General features: G+C 44.3%; 1 pseudogene; it reads right to left on the bottom strand.

The window, feature by feature from the left end:
• Positions 1-19,828: 19,828 nt before the first annotated feature.
• LOC136119213 (small ribosomal subunit protein uS14-like) lies at positions 19,829-19,997 on the bottom strand (annotated as a pseudogene).
• Positions 19,998-20,312: the final 315 nt, after the last annotated feature.

Raw genomic sequence — 20,312 nt, 5'->3', positions numbered from 1 at the left:
TACTTCTCCTTTTTCATTTCTAATTCTATTGATTTGAGTCTTCTCCCTTTTGTTCTTGATGAGTCTGGCTAATGGTTTATCAACTTTGTTTATCTTCTCAAAGAACCAGCTTTTAGTTTTATTGATCTTTGCTATCGTTTCCTTCATTTCTTTTTCATTTATTTCTGATCTGATCTTTATGATTTCTTTCCTTCTGCTAACTTTGGGGTTTTTCGTTCTTCTTTCTCTAATTGCTTTAGGTGCAAGGTTAGGTTGTTTATTCGAGATGTTTCCTGTTTCTTAAGGTAGGATTGTATTGCTATAAACTTCCCTCTTAGAACTGCTTTTGCTGCCTCCCATAGGTTTTGGGTCGTCGTGTCTCCATTGTCATTTGTTTCTAGGTATTTTTTGATTTCCTCTTTGATTTCTTCAGTGATCACTTCGTTATTAAGTAGTGTATTGTTTAGCCTCCATGTGTTTGTATTTTTTACAGATCTTTTCCTGTCACTGCTATCTAGTCTCATAGCATTGTGGTCAGAAAAGATACTTGATACAATTTCAATTTTCTTAAATTTACCAAGGCTTGATTTGTGACCCAAGATATGATCTATCCTGGAGAATGTTCCATGAGCACTTGAGAAAAATGTGTATTCTGTTGTTTTTGGATGGAATGTCCTATAAATGTCAATTAAGTCCATCTTGTTTAATGTAACATTTAAAGCATGTGTTTCCTTATTTATTTTCATTTTGGATGATCTGTCCATGGGTGAAAGTGGGGTGTTAAAGTCCCCTACTATGAATGTGTTACTGTTGATTTCCCCTTTTACGGCTGTTAGTATTTGCCTGATGTATTGAGGTACTCCTATGTTGGGTGCATAAATATTTACAATTGTTATATCTTCTTCTTGGATCGATCCCTTGATCATTATGTAGTGTTCTTCTTTGTCTCTTCTAATAGTCTTTAAAGTCTATGTTGTCTGATATGGAATTGCTACACTGGCTTTCTTTTGGTTTCCATTTGCATGGAATATCTTTCTCCATCCCCTCACTTTCAGTCTGTATGTGTCTCTAGGTCTGAAGTGGGTCTCTTGTAGACATCATATATATGGGTCTTGTTTTTGTATCCATTCAGCCAGTCTGTGTCTTTTGGTGGGAGCATTTAATCCATTTACATTTAAGGTAGTTATCAATATGTATGTTCCTATTCCCATTTTCTTAATTGTTTGGGGTATGTTATTGTAGGTCTTTTCCTTCTCTTGTGTTTCTTGCCTAGAGGAGATCCTTTAGCATTTGTTGTAAAGCTGGTTTGGTGGTGCTGAACTCTCTCAGCTGTTGCTTGCCTGTAAAAGTTTTAATTTCTCCATCAAATCTGAATGAGAGGGCTTCCCTGGTGGCACAGTGGTTGAGAGTCCACCTGCCACCGCAGGGAACACAGGTTCTTGCCCCAGTCTGGGAGGATGCCACATGCTGTGGAGAGGCTGGGCCCGTGAGCCATGGCCACTGAGCCTGCACGTCCAGAGCCTGTGCTCCGCAACGGGAGAGGCCACAGCGGTGAGAGGTCCGCATACCGCAAAAAACAAGAAAAAAAAATCTGAATGAGATCCTTGCTGGGTAGAGTAATCTTGGTTGTAGGTTTTCCTCCTTCATCACTTTATGTCCTGCCAGTCCCTTCTGGCTTTCAGAGTTTCTGCTGAAAGATCAGCTGTTAACCTTATGGGGTATCCCTTGTGTGTTATTTGTTGTTTATCCCTTGCTGCTTTTAATATGTTTTCTTTGTATTTAATTTTTGACAGTTTGATTAATATGTGTCTTGGCATGTTTCTCCTTGGATTTATCCTGTATGGGGATAAACGGGATAAATCGCCGTTTGATATTATGTGGAGCTGGGAAGTCTCTTGTGGACCAGTGTCCTGAAGTTGGCTCTCCCACCTCAGAGGCACAGCACTGACTCCTGGCTGCAGCACCAAGAGCCTTTCATCCACATGGCTCAGAATAAAAGGGAGAAAAAGAAGAAAGAAAGAAAGAAAGAAAGAAAGAGAGAGAGAGAGAGAGAGACAGAAAGAAAGGAAGGAAGGAAGGAAGGAGATAAAAGAAAAGAAAAGAAAAGAAAGGTAAAATAAAGTTATTAAAATAAAAAATAATTATTAAGAAAAAAATATTTTTTTAATTAAAAAAAAAACAAAAAGAGACAGATAGAACCCTAGGACAAATGGTGAAAGCAAAGCTATACAGACAAAATCTCACACAGAAGCATACACATACACACTCACAAAAAGAGGAAAAGGGGAAAAAATAATAAATCTTGCTCTCAACGTCCACCTCCTCAATTTGGGATGATTCGTTGTCTATTCAGGTGTTCCACAGATGCAGGGTACATCAAGTTGATTGTGGAGATTTAATCTGCTGCTCCTGAGGCTGCTGGGAGAGATTTCCCTTTCTCTTCTTTGTTCGCACAGCTCCCGGGATTCAGCTTTGGATTTGGCCCCGCCTCTGCGTGTAGGTCACAGGAGGGGGTCTGTTCTTCGCTCAGACAGGACGGGGTTAAAGGAGCAGCTGCTTCGGGGGCTCCGGCTCACTCAGGCCGTGGGGAGGGAGGGGTGTGGATGTGGCGCAAGCCTGCGGCGGCAGAGGCCAGCATGACGTTGCACCAGCCTGAGGCGCGCCGTGTGTTCTCCCGGGGGAGTTGTCCCTGGATCCCGGGACCCTGGCAGTGGCGGGCTGCACAGGCTCCCAGATGGGAGGTGTGGAGAGTGACCTGTGCTCGCACACAGGCTTCTTGGTGGCGGCAGCAGCAGCCTTAGCGTCTCTTGCCCATCTCTGGGGTCCGCGCTGATAGCCGCGGCTTGCGCCCGTCTGTGGAGCTCCTTTCAGCAGCGCTCTTAATCCCCTCTCCTCGAGCACCAGGAAACAAAGAGGGAAGAAAAAGTCTCTTGCCTCTTCAGCAGGTCCGGACTTTTTCCCGGACTCCCTTGCGGCTAGCCATGGTGCACTAACACCCTGCAGGCTGTGTTCACGCCGCCAGTCCTCTCCCTGTGCTCCGACCGAAGCCCGAGCCTCTGCTCCCAGCCCCTGCCCGCCCCGGCGGGTGAGCAGACAAGCCTCTCAGGCTGGTGAGTGCTGGTCGGCACCGATCCTCTGTGTGAGAATCTCTCCGCTTTGTCCGCCGCAGTACCACCGCACCCCTGTTACTGCGCTCTCCTCCGCGGCGCCGAAGCTTCCCCCCCTCCGCCACCCGCAGTCTCTGCCACGAAGGGGCTCCTACTGTGTGGAAACCTTTCCTCCTTCACGGCTCCCTCACACTGGTGCAGGTCCCGTCCCTATTCTTTTGTCTCTGTTTATTCTTTTTTCTTTTGCCCTACCCAGGTACGTGGGGAGTTTCTTGCCTTTTGGGAGGTCCTAGGTCTTCTGCCAGCGTTCAGTAGGTGTTCTGTAGGAGTTGTTCCACATATAGATGCATTTCTAATGTATCTGTGGGGAGGAAGGTGATCTCCGCGTCTTACTCTTCTGCGTAAGATCCCATGTGCCGTGGAGCAACTAAGCCCATGCGCCACCATTACTGAAGCCCACACACCTAGAGCCCATGCTCTGCAACAAGAGAAGCCACTGCAATGAGAAGCCCACGCACCGCAGCAAAGAGTGGTCCCCAGTCACCGCAACTAGAGAAAGCCCGCATGCAGCAACGAAGATCCAATGCAACCAAAAATAAATAAATACATTTTTTTTTAAAAAAAGGAAAGAAAGAAAGATAAGCATACTGAGACAGACACAGAAAGATATAAGACAGAGAGAGTTACAGCAAGGGAGAGAGACTGAAAAAGAGACACAGAGAGAGAGACGAAGACAGAGACACAAGAGAGGAAGGAAGAAAGAGGTAGACAGATGCACAGCCTGACAGACATGCCAATCAACACACTGACCAAGTCTCTTGCTCTTTCTGTCTAAATTTCCCTTCAGTAGTATGGGTCCAGTATAATGTTTCCTTACTGGTTTTTCGTAAATCAACATAGGTGATGAACAAGGAGGTCACATTCCCCATCCCACCACCAGGTTTCCCATGCCACAGAAGGGGAGCTGAGAAATAGGGGGACTTGGCACCCACATCCAACATGATACCACAGAAGCAGTGAATGGCTGGCTATTCACTGGAACAGGAGCAGGCTGTCCTGGCCCTCTCTGAGGCATCCCTCAGGAATAGGGCAATGCTGTGTTCAGTCAGGTTCAGGGGGTGCAGAGTCCATGACCTTGAACTCATCTGCAGTGGACTCTTTAATCGAATGAAAAGGACACCCATTTCCCTCCCTGGCAGAGCTACTGGGCAATGCCAAAGGAACTTTCCTCCACAAATATAAATGGAAAACTTTTATCCCCACATCAAAGGGGAAAAAAACCCTCTCCTCCAAAAAAGACATTTAACCCAGTCAGGAGGACACCAGGGTCCTCTCTTTGTTGTGTTGACCTTCAGTACAATACTGGCTGTAAACTGTGAGCTTTCTAACACCTGTCATAATACACTTTGATAAAACAAGAGTGAGTACAGATGAGACCACATTTGAAACAAGGCAGTCTTTAGGGAACAGGTATTGAGCCAAACATTGTGGAGATGATATCTTTCATTCATATGATGCCAGAGAAAGACTGAATCACTGGGAAAGAGTTGAAGATGATCAGAGTTCTATACTTGAAATTTCTAAACTACTATCCACCCTGCTCCCAGCTAACCGCATTTCTCAGCTTGCATGGGAAGAAAGGGGAAGTTTCCAACAGGATGTGAAGCTGATGTCAACCATCCGCGTGTGCTCTCTTTCCTCCAGTCAGCACGCTGGGACGGTGCCCTTTTCACTCCCTGAGGACAGATCCTGTGCCACTTCGTCCCCTCCCAGCCACCTCCCTACTATCTCCTACCACTTCTGCGTGGTAGCACACACACAGGCAGCTGCAGCGGCTGATTCGGGCCATCAACGCTGCTGCCACCATGTCACTCAGCACCAAACGCCCTCCAGCTCTGCAACTCCAGATGTTACAGAAATTTGGGAACTCTCCTCTGCCCTCCAAATAAAACCCACTTCATCTTGTCAGCAAACAACAGCCGCGAGGACATGGAGGCTCAGCTGCAATACAAATCCTAAACTACTGTGGACCCTGACAAGGTCAGTCTTCAATGGGGGCCTCTTGTCTTCAGAACTTCTCATTTCATTTCGGAACCATTCCTCAGAAAAAGGAGGCTTCCCAGAAGCAAGGAGTCAGTCTGCCACTTTACTGCAGATCCCCAGCAGAAGGAATCGCCGAAGCCAGCAAACAGATCATTTACTTTCATCGCTAAAGAAGTACAGCTAATTTTAGAGATGGACGGTGGTGATGGCTGCACAAGAATGTGAATACACTAATGCCACTGGCCTGGACACTTAAAAATGGTTAAAATGGTAAGTTTTATGTTATGTATATTTTACCACAATTTTTCAAAGTGAAAAAAATTTTAAAAAGAATAAATTGAATGTCACATATTTTTTTAAAAAAGGAAGTACAGCTAAGTCCCAGGTGGCCTAATGATCACTAATTTAGTATTATTAATTTTTTTTTAAGGAAGGTACTTTTTCTTTTTTTTTAATTTATTTTAATTTACTTATTTTTGGCTGTGTTGGGTCTTCGTTGCTGCGCATGGGCTTTCTCTAGTTGTGGTGAGCGAGAGCTACTCTTCGTTGCAGTGCGTAGGCTTCTCATGTGGTGGCTTCTCTTGTTGCAGAGCACAGGCTCTAGGCGTGTGGGCTTCAGTAGTTGTGGCACGCAGGCTCAGTAGTTATAGCTTACGGGCTTAGTTGCTCCACGGCATATGGGATCTTCCCAGGCCAGGGATCGAACCCGTGTCCCCTGCATTGGCAGGAGGATTCTTAAGCACTGTACCACCAGGGAAGTCCATTATTAATTATTTTTAATTGAAATATAGTTGTACAATATTATATAAGTTACAGGTGTACAATAGAGTGATTCACAATTTTTAAAAGTTATACTCCATTTACAGTTATTATAAATTATTGGCTATAATCCCCATATTGTATAATATATCCTTGTAGCTTGTTTTATACATAATAGCTTGTACTTCTTACTCCCCTACCCTTGTATTTCCCCTCCCTGCTTCCCTCTCCCCACTGATCACCACTAGTTTGTTCTCTATACCTGTGAGTCTGCTTCTTTTGTTATATTCACTAGTTCATTGTATTTTTTTTAGATTCTACATATATCATACAGTGTTTGTCTCTCTCTGTCTGACTTAAAGTATCATTAAATTATTTTTAAAGAGAATCTCAGTAGCACAGAAAGGTTACCAGCTTTGAGGGTTTATGAAAATCAAAAGTAGGAAAATACATGCCCTTACAATAAAAAAATCCCCTTAAATTAAAAATCACTACACTCTGTCTAGTATATGAGTATTGTCCATGAGTACGATTTTCTAAAGGATGTCACAAAGCTTTTCTTTCAGAAACCGGTTCTCCCACAATTGCAGCTTGGAGAACATTCAGATCACAGGAGTGGCCTATAAGGGTTTCCAGCTCTCTCTAACAATAATGTGTTCAACAGACTGTTCTCATGGTACTGAAGGTGAACAGACACAGTCCCCCATTAACATTAGTGGAAAATATTATTTGCATTGGCAGATGGTAAAATTTAAGGCTTGGGAAATCTAAAAGACAGAGCTGAGATCATTCCGAGAGAAGAGCAGTTCAGATTCCAGACCCTGAGCTCCTAGCCCAGAGGCCACCGTTTCTGGCCTTCTGGCTTGAGATCATTTAAGAAACAAAGGTCACTCACTGTGAATTAATTAACTTCAATAACTATCCACCCACATAAGCACCTAGTCTCTTGAATCCTGCCTATTAACTCACTCTTTGCCAGAAGACTCCAACACAAGAAGCCCCCAAATGGGGGAAAGCCCCAAATGCAGCTTATGTTTAAGAAAGGGTGAAGGTGTGATTAACTGCGCACACTCGTCAGTTTCACCTACAAGGAGTACTGAGTGACCTTTAGAAGGTCTTAGGGGCAAGGGCAAGGGAAAGCTCCAGCACAGGTCAGGTTCTAACTCGCTGTGCATGTCAGGTACAAGTGACAAAGCACGTCAGTCAGGAGCAATCATGAAGGCAGAAAGCCCAATGGCAAAGCCGAAGAAAGAGAACAGATTATGACCATCTCTCGGGCAGCTATGCATAGAAAGAGTTTTTATCCTAATACCAGACCAAGATGGACGATGAAAGGAGAGAGAATGCAATGCTCATGGTTCCCTGCCTTGCTAACCGCAAAGGTGTCTGCATCTGCCCTGGATTTCACATCTTCCCTACAGTCTCAGCAGAAAAAAATATATAAACCTCTTCCCAAGAAGGGTAATAATTTCCTTTGAGTTCCGGTTTCCACCTCGCCCTCCTCGTCGAAGGCATGCTCGAGTGATCCATCCTCTCTCCTATTTCCTTCACCTCTCCCTTTCTCCCTTTCTATTGCCACATTTCTTTCACCACAGTGGTTCTAAATGTTGTGGCTCACAAATCTCTTTCTTTGAGAAGCGGGTAAGTTCTGCATGCCATTCCTAAGGGGTTGATAGCTTCCTAGGCTCACAGGGCCCAGGTGAGCAATCCCTGCTTCCACCTTAGACCTAAGTTGCTAGTGGACACCTCTCCTTCCTTTCCCAAGCAAGCTTCTAGAATACAGAACTCTCTGCTCCCTATTTCTAGTTCCTCCTCAATCCACTGCCCTCACTCCACTAAAACTAATCCTGCTGAAGTTACCACTGACATTCCAAGTGCCAAACCCAATGGGTACATTTTTCTCTCTCATTGGACTTCCTGCTGCATCTCACAGTGACCCATCCCCATCTCCTAAAACTCTTCCTTAAATATCTTGACATCATAGCAATAAAGCCCTCTTAGAGCCTGATTAACGATTTTTCCTTCCCTAGGAAATGTTCAAACCACCCAGCTTGGCCCCAGCTGCCTGTTTTGCATACTTATGTCTCCACCTCCCCACCATGGCTGATCAGCACAGGGTTGGGCCTCACCAAGCTATACCAATCAGTGACTTCCCTGAGAATTTCTGAATAGAGAGGAAAAGCAAACAAACAAAAAAACGTCTTGGGTTTCCCATAATGTTTGGCAACAAATTCCAGTTACATGCCCATACCTACACACCTGACTACCCCTATATCTTTAGAATACATTTCCATTTTTCCTCTAGCCAGTTGGCACTTGGCTTCTGTCACTTGCCACCAAAAGGGTCCTAACTGATATAAATATTCTTTCCTCACTGGTTCACCTCTCCTCTATCTGGCCACTCCGTTTAGTCTTCTCAGCAGGCAGCTCTCTCTCTGTCCATCCCTCAAACATGGTCTTCTCTCTCACAGTTATAGGGGACAAAGGTTGGTGAGACAGAAACACAGCTACATCAGTGAACCAGACTGACCTAAGTAAGGCTGTGGATTCCTTTGAACCCCACCAGGCTTCACTCAGAATAAGCTATTTGCAACACAGGTTTCTAAGGGAAAATAAAATCAAGAAAAAAACAATGGGAGGGCTTCCCCGGTGGCGCAGTGGTTGAGAGTCCGCCTGCCGATGCAGGGGATGCAGGTTCGTGCCCTGGTCCGGGAGGATCCCATATGCTGCGGAGCGGCTGGGCCCGTGAGCCATGGCCGCTGAGCCTGCGCGTCCAGAGCCTGTGCTCCGCAACAGGAGAGGCCACAACAGTGAGAGGCCCACATACCACAAAAAAAAAAAACAAAAAAAACAACAATGGGAATTAACAGCAGCAAAGTAGACTTAGGTTAGACAATATTTTAAAGATGAGAGACTCAGAATATGTATCACTTTGTGGAAAAGACCAGGCCACCAAAATATATATATAAAATTTGGATCCAAATATCAGATCCAATAATTTGGGCAGTTTCTGATAAAACAGTCAAAAGTCTAAATACAAAGGAGGCCTGTTCCTGACATTAGAACCTCCCTGATGTGATGCAGTGGGAGGTACAAAAATCACTTACTGATGAGCTACTGGAAACAGCTGGCCTAAATCTAACTATGGTCCAGAACATGGAGTGTCCTATAGAACAACTGGCCTGGACCCTCAAAGCGATCAATGTCACAGAGAACCGGGGTGGGGGAAAAGGGGGAAGACTTTCTACACTGAGACTACAGAAAGGTAACAGCCAGGCTTCCCTCGTGGCACAGTGGTTAAGAATCCTCCTGCAATGCAGGGGACACGGGTTCAAGCGCTGGTCCAGGAAGGTCCCACATGCTGCAGAGCAACTAAGCCCGTGTGCCACAACTACTGAGCCTGCGCTCTAGAACCCGCAAGCCACAACTACTGAGCCCACATGCCACAACCACTGAAGCCCTCGCGCCTAGAGCCCGTGCTCCGCAATGGGAGAGGCCACCGCAATGAGAGGCCCGCGCACCACAATGAAGAGTAGCCCCCATTCGCCACAACTGGAGAGGGCCTGGAGAGGGTGTGCAGCAACGAAGACCCAACGCAGCGAAAAAAAACAAAAGGTAACAGTCAAGTGCAATGCATGAAACTTGAGTAGAGACTGGATTTTAAAAATCATCTTAAAACAGCTTCGGGAATTTGAGTATGGACAAGATTTTGAATGTTATTGAAATAATAAATTGAAGTGTAATAACGATGTCATGGTTGTCTAGGAGGATGTTCTTGTTCTTTAGAGACTCAAGTTGAAATACTTAGAGTTGAAGCGTCCTGATGTCTACAGCCTGGGCTCCTTTCCTTATTCCTCTTGTCTTCTGACTCTTCTTACTCAGCTCTGCTCATACTTGCCTGTTCTACTCACACTTACCACACCTATGGACAAACATGACTCCCAAGCCAACATCTCCAGCTTAGAACTCTCTTCTCAGCTCCAGAACTGTACAGCCCACTTTCTGCTCGACACTCCACCTGAATGTCCCAGCAGCTCCGCACACTCAATGTTATTCAAAGCCAAACACATCCTTCCACTTTTCAATCCCTGCCACGCACCCCATCCTAACCCCCCCAAAAAAACCTGCTCCCTTTTCTGTCTTCTCTATCTTGGTAAATGCCAAGTTGACCAAGCCAGAAACTTCCCTCTTTCTTTCCCCATATCTAATCATTACTAAATCCTGTGTACCTCATAAATCTCTCTTCTCCATCTCCTCCCCACTGTACTATTCTTGCCCTCTTTGTCTCCCAAACTAAATATTATGGAAGCATCCTCACTGGCCTTTCTTGTCTCCAATTTTGCTGCCCTCTAGTCTATTTTCTACCCTTCCACAAGAACAGATTTTTCTAACATACGGGGAAGTATAGTCAATATTTTGTACTAACCTATAAGGGAAAAGAATCTGAAAAAGAATATATATATCTGAATCACTTCGCTGTACACCTGAAAATAACACAACATTGAAAATCAACTATACTTCAATTTTTTAAAAAAATCATATCAGTATACTGCTCAAACTTCTTCAGTGGCTCCCCAATGCCTCCAAGACAAAAGCTAATAAACTCCTTCTGCATGATATTCAAGGTCTTTCACGACCTTTATCCCCGCTTTCCTTCCAAGTCTCATCTCCTTCTGCACCCCACCACACAGCCAGTTCCTCAAACATACTACACTCCTGTGGTCACTCTGAGCACCCCTTATCCTCCAGAGAGGCTGGGCATTTGCACATGCCATTCTTTCAGCTTAGATGCCATCCCCTGCCACCTCTATACCAACCACTCTCCACACTGCATACATACACTCCTACTAGAGAAGATAGGTCTGGGACTTCCCTGGTGGCACAGTGGTTAAGAATCTGCCTGCTAATACAGGGTACATGGGTTCGAGCCCTGGTCTGGGAAGATCCCAAATGCTGCGGAGCAACTAAGCAACTAAGCCCGTGCACCACAACTACTGAGCCTGCACTCTACAGCCTACAAGCTACAACTACTGAGCCCACGTGCCACAACTACTGAAGCCCATGTGCCTAGAGCCCACGCTCCTCAACAAGAGAAGCCACCACAATGAGAAGCCCACACACCACAACAAAGAGTAGCCCCTGCTTTCCGCAACTAGAGAAAGCCCGCACGCAGCAACAAAGACACAAAGCAGCCAAAACCAAATAAATAAATAATTTGTTTTTAAAAAAAGAGAGAGAGAGAAGATAGGTCTGTTGGAAAGCTGCCTTGACATTCCTCAGGTCAACTCATGAGCTCCACTTCTCCCATGGCACCATTGACACTGATACACAACCACTTTAAAGCAATTCAGCTTATTACATTAGGTTATTTATTTACATAATTGGTTTCCCACAGACTGTAAGATTCTTAATAATATAGGACCTTATTTTTAGTTTGTTTTTTAAGTAACTAGTCCATTCCTAGTAGATAACAGGCACTGAACAATTATTTATTTTAAAAATTGACAGTTAGGGGAAGGGAGGGATGAATAGGTGGAACACAGTGAAACTGCTTTGCATGATACTATAAGATAGATATATGTCCTTAGACATTTATCCAGACCCATACAATATACAACACCAAGAGTAATGTAAGTGATGGACGCTGGGTGATTATGATGTGTCAGTGTAGGTTCATCAGTGGTACCAGATATACCACTCTGGTGGGAGACATTGATAATGGAGGAGGCTATGCATGTGTAGGAGCAGGGGGTATATGTACCTTCCATTCAGTTTTGCTGTGAACTGAAAACTGCTCACAAAAATTCTATGTAAAGAAAAAAATTATAAGGACTTCCCTGGTGGGCCAGTGGTTAAGAATCCGCCTTGTAATGCAGGGGATGCAGGTTCGATCCCTGGTCGGGGAACTAAAATCCCACATGCCACAGGGCAACTAAGCCCGCGTACCACAACTACTGAGCCACAGCTAGAGAGAAGCCTGTGCACTGCAACTAGAGAAGCCCTCGTGCCACAATGAAGAGCCCACACGCCACAACAAAAGATCCCATGTGCCGCAACTAAGACCTGATGCAGCCAAATAAATAAATCTTTTTTAATTTTTTATATACACACACACACATATACGTATGGAGAGAGAGAAAGAAAGAGAGTCACCGTTGAGGAAGAAAGTACAGAAACAGAGAAAGAGAGATGAAGAAACATATAAATCCCAGGATGGACCAGTGCATAGCTGCTATTCAGTGCCAAAATGAAAAAAGAAATGGACAGCCAGAGATGACCTTTGAGAAGAATTGCTAAAAAAACTATTCTAGATGAATTACCCTGGAAGTACTACTAACAAGCAGGATAATTTTAAGGGGAAAATAGAAATTCAGCCTCCTGCATTCAGTTGTAAGGGACAAGAAACTGGTCAAGTGGTGGAGATGAGAGATAAGCCAGGAATGAAGTGAATAATTTGAAAGTCCCTTGCACAGACACAGCAGGATAATTATTGAAACCGTGAAGGCAGCAATTTAGGTCTAAAATGTCACCACCATCAAGTCTAAGTTTTATTGTAGTCTGTTAAGGAAGAGTTCTCTGGGGATTATGAATAACTGCTTCTTGAAATGGAAACTCTGCAAAAACAACTGACATTTCTATAATCCTTAAGGAATAGGACTTAGAGGAAAAATGATTATTCAGGTGGCTCTCTGAACATCAGTGTCTGAATAGCTAATATTCACCCTTGCTTTATGTCACCCTCATTAATCAGCTCCTGTTAAAGATAATGCCATACATGTAATTATATGGCATAGCGTTATGTTAAATATTTAAGACTTTCATATTGCACCATCTTTTAGGTGTGGTGATATATTGCCCTGATTTAAATACATGTGTCAATTTTTCATAGATTTCATCTATATTCATGGCTCAAGGCCCCTTAGCAAATTAATAACCAAAAGAATGAACTCCTCCATTTGTAAGTCCATAGTCGGTTGCTTAGCATACTTCTCCACGCTTGTTTTATCTCTAAAAGTCCTATTCGGCTTTCTAAAAATATGCCTACCCTTTGTTTTCCAATTGCCCTGGTTCCCATGTTACATTTTTTCAATCTAATCACATGTGATTTCAAAATTGCATCACACTTGTAAACCGAGTCATCAAAACAGACGATAAGGAAAATAAACAATACACTATAAGGGAAGCCAGATTAAACCAAGTCAAAGATATTGCAATAAAATTTAACTTATTCCGCATTTTTAACATACAACAAAACTCATCTTTTCAAAAAAATACTCATCTTTATAAAGTTTCCAAGTGCTCACACGGCATTTCATACATGACTCCTTACAACAACCTTATGAAAAAGAGACAGCAGTGTCCTAATTATAAAATCAGGAAAACAGAGAAAGCAAGAACCCTTGGCCAAATTTCCATGACGAACAGCTGAATGGGGATTAAAATTCTGTGTTCACACACTTATAGTCCATTTTCTCCTGCATATTTTTTTGTGAAAATTCTGTTATCAGGTACCTGGCCTCCCCGAGGCCACTCACATCAATCATTAACCACCGTTAAATCAATAAACTCCTGCTGCTTCCACCCTAAGCCCAGCCTGCTCTTTTAGTGCCTGACACTGCTCTGAAGATGGCTGCCTCTCTGCAAAGGACCCCCTCCTTAGGAACTCCCAAAGTTCATTTCCTTTACCCTGTCTTTTAAGTCAGACAAGCCCAAACATGCTCTTCTAATTTGATGAAAATCTATCCAGCTGTTTTCATTTGATGTAATAAAGAACAGGCAGAAAGTTTATCCAAGTGGGTAATACTATCCCAGGGGCAAATTCTGTGGCAGGCAGTAATGCATGTTCTAATGCAGTAAACACTGCTTTGGGGCTTCCCTGGTGGCGCAGTGGTTAAGAATCCGCCTGCCAATGCAGGGGACACAGGTTTGAGCCCTGGACCGGGAGGATCCCACATGCCGCGGAGCAGCTGGGCCTGTGCGCCACAACTACTGAGCCTGCGCTCTAGAGCCCATGCTCTGCAACAAGAGAAGCCATGACAATGAGAAGCTCTCCCACCGCAAGGAAGAGTAGCACCCCTCGCCGCAAATAGAGGAAGCCTGGGCACAGCAACGAAGACCCAACAAAGCCAAAAATAAAAACAGATAAATAAATAAGTTTATTATTTTTTTTAAACTGCTTTGGTATGTGGTGCTGATTAGAAGGCTAGATTACTATTATATTATTTATATATATATATTATTTTATATTTTTATATATAAAATTGTATATATATTATATATATAATTTTTAGATATTATATATATTATTTTTATATAAATAATATTATTTTTCCATGGGTGGTCTTAGAACAAGATGCTTGTTAAAATGCAGATTCTTAGGCCCCAGCACAGACCTACCAAATCAGACTTAGGAGTGACGATACATTTAAACCAACAGCACTGTGATTCTTCTACAGCCGAAAGGAGGAAAGCCCCAGGTTGGACTAGGGCTTCGCACACTAGACTGCATGCTTCTGAGGACAGGAAGCAACTCTTATTCACCCTCGTAGTCCCAGCATCCAGCTCAGGTGCTTAACAATGTTCAATGACTGAACACATGTGAATTGACTGTTAATCAGATATGCAGTGTAAGTGTTCAAAAGCTTTCATGTTAGAATTAGTTCATGCATAGTTACTTAGGAAGCAGTGCAAACACCTCTAAACACTTCATACTGATGTTTAGCTATGTCCTACTCCAGGTCCGTAGAGTGCAGGCCTGAATGAGCCAAAGGCATGTCATCTGCAAAACTCACATGCAGACCTTCTCCATCCCAACCTGAGGCTCAGAGAGTCTCCAGTCCCTCAGAGCATAAAAGTCCTGTGGTCATTTTAGGCAAAAATTCTAGCCTGGTCAAAAAGCCAATCTCCAAACTCACATTCAGTTAAAACTTCTCTCTTCCCCAAACTGGGACCTACCTCTGCTAGGAAAACTGCTGAGAATGGGATGCATGAGCCGTAGTCAGCTCCTTCTATGCCTCCTCCACTGTGCCCTCTGTTGCCTCTGGGTCCCCCAGGGACCAGGAGTCCTAGGAGAGAAAAGAGATAGGGAGAGTGAAATCTTCTTCCACTGGTGGAGTTGTAATCCAAAAGCAGGCCTCAGCACAGCAGACACACAATTACCAACACTTCTTCCTCACAGGGGAACCCTCCTCCCCACCAAGGACCCTGATGTAGTCACCACTATAGATGGTACTGTTACCTAGTCCGAGCTCATACTGCTCGCCACAGGACAGGCCAGTAAACTGAGAGACGAGTTATTGCGGCAAGAAATAGCAACTTTCGGGGCTCCCCTGGTGGCGCAGTGGTTGAGAGTCTGCCTGCCGATGCAGGGGACACGGATTCGTGCCCCGGTCCGGGAAGATCCCACATGCCGCGGAGCGGCTGGGCCCGTGAGCCATGGCCGCTGAGCCTGCGCGTCCGGAGCCTGTGCTCCGCAACGGGAGAGGCCACAACAGTGAGACGCCCGCGTACCGCAAAAAAAAAAAAAAAGAAAAAGAAATAGCAACTTCCAGAAAGCTGGCAGACCAAGAAGATGGTGGGCTCATGTCCCAAAGAACCATCTTGCCTGAGTTAGAATTCAGGCTTCTTTTATACTAAAATGGGCAGGCGTAAAGTCAAGCATTTCCTGGTTCCCATCAGCCTCTGGAGGGGATGTGTTAATTTCTTCCTCCCTGCAGTCATTCACAGGTGGGCCTGGTCAGGATGTTTCCAGTGAGCTAAACAAAGGTATTTTAGCTTAATGTTCATTACCTGGGAAGCAGGGCTCCCAGAGATGGGCCATTATGTATAATTTAAGCTTATAGGCAACATCCCTTTAGTGGTTAACTTGTAATAGAATACAAAGGTTCTTCCCTATTCTGGCCACAGATGCCATCCCCTCAGCTCTAGTGTCCCTACTGTCCACCTCCAGACTCTTGATGCTGGGTTCACCTTGCCCCTCCGTGAGATTCTCTTTATTATGGTGAAGTTCCACTCCCTCTGTCATGGGTCCTCACCTGTTCACACCTTAGTTCCTGCACCCACGGGAGTCCAGCTCCTCCATCAGTGCCTTCTTGCTTCATTCTGCCAGCTCTTGTGAAAACAAGCACCAGTCCCTCCACCTGAAATTCTGAAGGCCCCCTGATTTGGCTTACTACGCTGGGGGAGACAGCTCCCCCATCCCTGAGGAAGACACACTGACAACTCTTTCTCCAAAGGATTCTCACTGTCCACCCCCATGATGATTCTCCCTCCTCTTCCCCCTCACCTGAAGCACACGAGGGGTGAATACTGGCCACACCAGTTCCACGGTCTCTTAGCACATCCCACATAGGTGGTCCAACGTCTCACAAGGAAGTAGGGACGTTTGTCACTGGTCGCAGTATCTGGGGAGACACAGCTAACATCCAGTTACATTAGTCAGTCTCTTAGTTACAAGTAAAAAGACTCAATTCATCTTAATGAGTGGAGGTTTGAGATAAGGATACTGGTGGAAATAAGGAACTCTAAAATACCATGGCAGCCCAAAGACAGACCTTGGCTCACGACAACTAGAATGCAGTTCGGAGTGTGGAACAGATCTAACGACCAGGAACTCGACAGAGCCGCCACTCTGTTTCTGCTGCCATTTCTCCTTTTACTCCCACACACATGCCAGCTCCCACTCCAAACATCGTTCCCTGGAACATGGTAAAATGGGAACAGGTGAGAGTTCCGTGGTCAAATACCTCTGGGAAACACTGAGTTAACAGTGTTTAGACAAGTTTCTTGCTGTGGGATCTTCAGAATCTTTAAAATGCTAAAGCACCTTGTGACTCTCCAAGAGGGGATATGCATGTGGTGTTTCCCAAATGCACTGGCCTAGGAAGTCCCATTCAAGGAACACCTGTTACCATGATGGCTGGGAGCGCTACATGCCCTTCCTCCACCTCTTGACTTCAGCTTACTTGTGGCTTTGAGGCCCTGTGGCATCTGCAGAAGGCCCTCTCCGTGTATTTGCAGCTCCTGCTCTCAAACCCACCAACTCTCTCTACATCTTGATCCTCTTAAAGACAAAGAAATTGCTTATTCCAGTGTGGTCACCATCTGGACAGTTTGGGCAGATGCTTGGCATGGAGTCATCTTAGAGGCCATTGACCCATCTGCAGCCTGACTCACCTTGGCCTGCATGCCCACCCCTGACCAGGAGGGTGGAACGAAATATGACCTCCCACCCTGAGCAGGAGACTGTGAAGGGGACAACACCAATGATGACCTATAAACACCACAGTCTCTGTAAGCCCTTTGTGACAGCCAGTCACTAACTGAAGGCGTATAACTGGGAGACTTAAGTCAAATAAACGTTTTTCATGTGCCTTGAGAGTCCCCCCCAGCCTAGTGAAGTATACTGTGATCAAGATGGTACCAGGCTAGATACAAACTACTATATATAAAAAACAGATGAACAACAAGGTCCTACTGTATAGCACGGGGAATTACATTCAATACCCTGTGATAAACCATAATGGAAATGAATATGAAAAAGAATATATATCTCAATCACTTTGCTATACATCAGAAACTAACATAACATTGTGAGTCAACTATACTTCAATTTTTTAAAAAAAGACAGAAGGGAATATACTAGAAATACAGAGAATCTGTATTTGCGGAGAATTAGACTCCTCCAAATCTTGATTTCAAAATAAATAAATAAAAATAAAAAAGATAAAACCAGGCTTCCATATTAATGCCTCTAAGTTTCTTCACTGTAGAGGTGAGCCACATTTTAAGTTCACAGAGCACTGAAACTGTGTGTGGGTGTGTGTGAACTCTGTAAGAGATGGAGTACATTTTAAGTATATACAGTATATACGTTTAAGTATATATGTAACATTGACTGCTTCCCTCAACCCACTATGTAGCTCAGAGTCAAGGGTAAATTGTTTCCATGCTTTTGTTTTTGATACTTATCCATATGCTTCATGTCTTTAACAGCTAGTGGCAAACCCATTGTAAATGATTTTTTAACTTAATCCAAAGTAAAAGAATGGATGCAAAACTGCTTTGTAGGCTTCTGTTTTTACAAATGCTTATTGGCAACACTGAATTTAAAATGTCTCTAGGTGGGCTTTCATGTCCCTGGCATGAGCTTATGCAGCCCTGTTCCAGTTAAATAACTCAGCCCTAATCTATCAGAACTGGGAAGCATAGTGAAGCTGGGATTATTTTGGAAAATCAAGAGAGAGGTTTTTTCCCAGTTTGTTGGTTTGTTTCTTGAGAAGAGGAGGAAAGTCACATTTGCTGAGCACAAGATACCGTGGGATGCCCCTTTCACATAAAAATATTATAATAATAATAACTCATCCTCCTCATCTTCACCTCAGCAGTCACATTCAGCCCATGAGAGAAAAGTACTGGTTCTTTAACCTCATTCCACAGATTGGATCATAAAAATGCACCTTCAGGGATTCCCAGGTGGCGCAGTGGTTGGGAATCTGCCTGCCAATGCAGGGGACACGGGTTCGAGCGCTGGTCTGGGAGGATCCCACATGCCACGGAGCAACTGGGCCCGTGAGCCACAACTACTGAGCCTGCGCATCTGGAGACTGTGCTCCGCAACAAGAGAGGCCGCGATAGTGAGAGGGCCGCGCACCGCAATGAAGAGTGGCCCCCGCTTGCCGCAACCAGAGAAAGCCCTTGCGCAGAAATGAAGACCCAACACAGCCATAAATGAATAAATGAATAAATAAATAAATAAATAAATAATAAAAATAAAGGAATTCCCTTAAAAAAAATGCACCTTCAACATTAGAAAAACATGAGTTGGCCAATGTGACTAAAAATCAATTTTAAAAGTCATGTACTCTTCCGGTTGCTCCTTCATAGGGCCATCTGTGAGCCATAATTAACATACAATGTCAAGACAGAGGACTCCCCAACCAGGAGAAGGTTAGTGCAGTACAAAGTGCATGGGCCTGGCCTCAGACAGACTAGCTCCATGACTCTGAGCCAGTGTGCTAAATTTTCTAAGTGTCAGCTTCCTCTTCTATAAAATGGTGAGTGTCATATGTAATGTTACGACAGAGGCTGTGTAATAAAGGACCTGCTCTGTGCCTAGAACACGGTAGTTTCCAATAACAGTGATGGTGTTTATAGTGGAGGTGATAATAGTAGAGATATCTCTTTGGTTGCCTTTTTTTTTTTTTTTTTGTCTACCCAACATGCCTTTCCTCCGTGTTCTAAAAACAACAGCCCCATTTCTTTGGGTAACTGCCCCCTGAGTTCTATGCAGTTCTGGATGAAGTCTCAATCAGAGTTCTCCACCCCTCGACCATAGCAATGGGCTTCTGATCTTAAGCCTTAAGCCTTTGTAGTAAGTGGTGTTCCCCTTCCTCCTGGATTGAGGGGAGCAGGGGAGGGGGAGGGCAGGTAGGACAAATGAGTAAAGCAGAATGAATCAGAGTCTTTCCTCAGGAGTTTACAGAGAGATGTTGAGAGAGGGCAGCTCTCGGTCTCCTGGGGTGGCTGCAGCCATGCCGCCCTTCACCTCCTGCACACAGGGAACACATCTTGAAATAGGAGAGAATGTGGCCAACACAGACAGGAGCAGAACAGAAAGAGAGAAAAATAATAATGATAATAATAACATTTGTATCCCTGGATCCAGCTCTACCCCTAGATTTACTAGTTAAATAAGTTAATAAATTCTCTTTTAGGCTTAAGCTAATTTGAATTGAGTTTCTACCCTTTGCATTAAAAGATTCCTGTCTAATATAAATATACTATCTTTTGAAGTTGTTTTTGTTTTGCTTTGTTAGTTTTTTCTTTTTTTGTTTTTTGTTTTGTTTTGTTTTCGCTTTTTGTTTGTTTTATGTACAAAGATCTAGCATTGTTTCTGGGGTAAGGTAGATATGTTGGGTGACTCATTCCAGGAAGTTCACTTAGTCCCACTTAATGAAGCCGATATCCTTGGGGTACTATCAGAAACACTGGCAGCACTTATGGAGGCGGCATTTTCGGATCAGACCAGCTGGCTTGAGCAGCCACTGCAAGAGGAGAACCCTGGCTGAATTTTCTCATATGGCTCCAGGAGAGCTGCCCATGACCCATCTTGTTTTCTCAGGTGCAATGAGACAAAAGGCTAACTATACTTTTTAAAAAAGGAAGAAAGAAAGAAAAAGAGGAAGAGGACTAGACAAGAGAGCACAGAAGCAATACCCAGAGGCACCCTCACACACTCATTTCAGCACAGAAAACGGAAGCCCGCAGGGTCTGCATCACTGCTGCACCGCAGTAAGCAAAGGCTGGAGCAGCACAGCCACTAAATCAGAAGCAGGCGACCTGCTGGGGTACACAGAACACCACGTGGCATCACTGTGATTTCTTGCCCATAGCTTAGTCAGTGGAGGGAGCAAGGTGAACCTC

Source organism: Phocoena phocoena, chromosome 2 (genome assembly GCF_963924675.1).
Source record: "Phocoena phocoena chromosome 2, mPhoPho1.1, whole genome shotgun sequence".
Classification (NCBI taxonomy): Eukaryota; Metazoa; Chordata; class Mammalia; order Artiodactyla; family Phocoenidae; genus Phocoena; species Phocoena phocoena.
The sequence above is the reverse complement of the archived record's forward strand: the minus strand, read 5'-3'. Positions and strand labels throughout refer to the sequence as shown.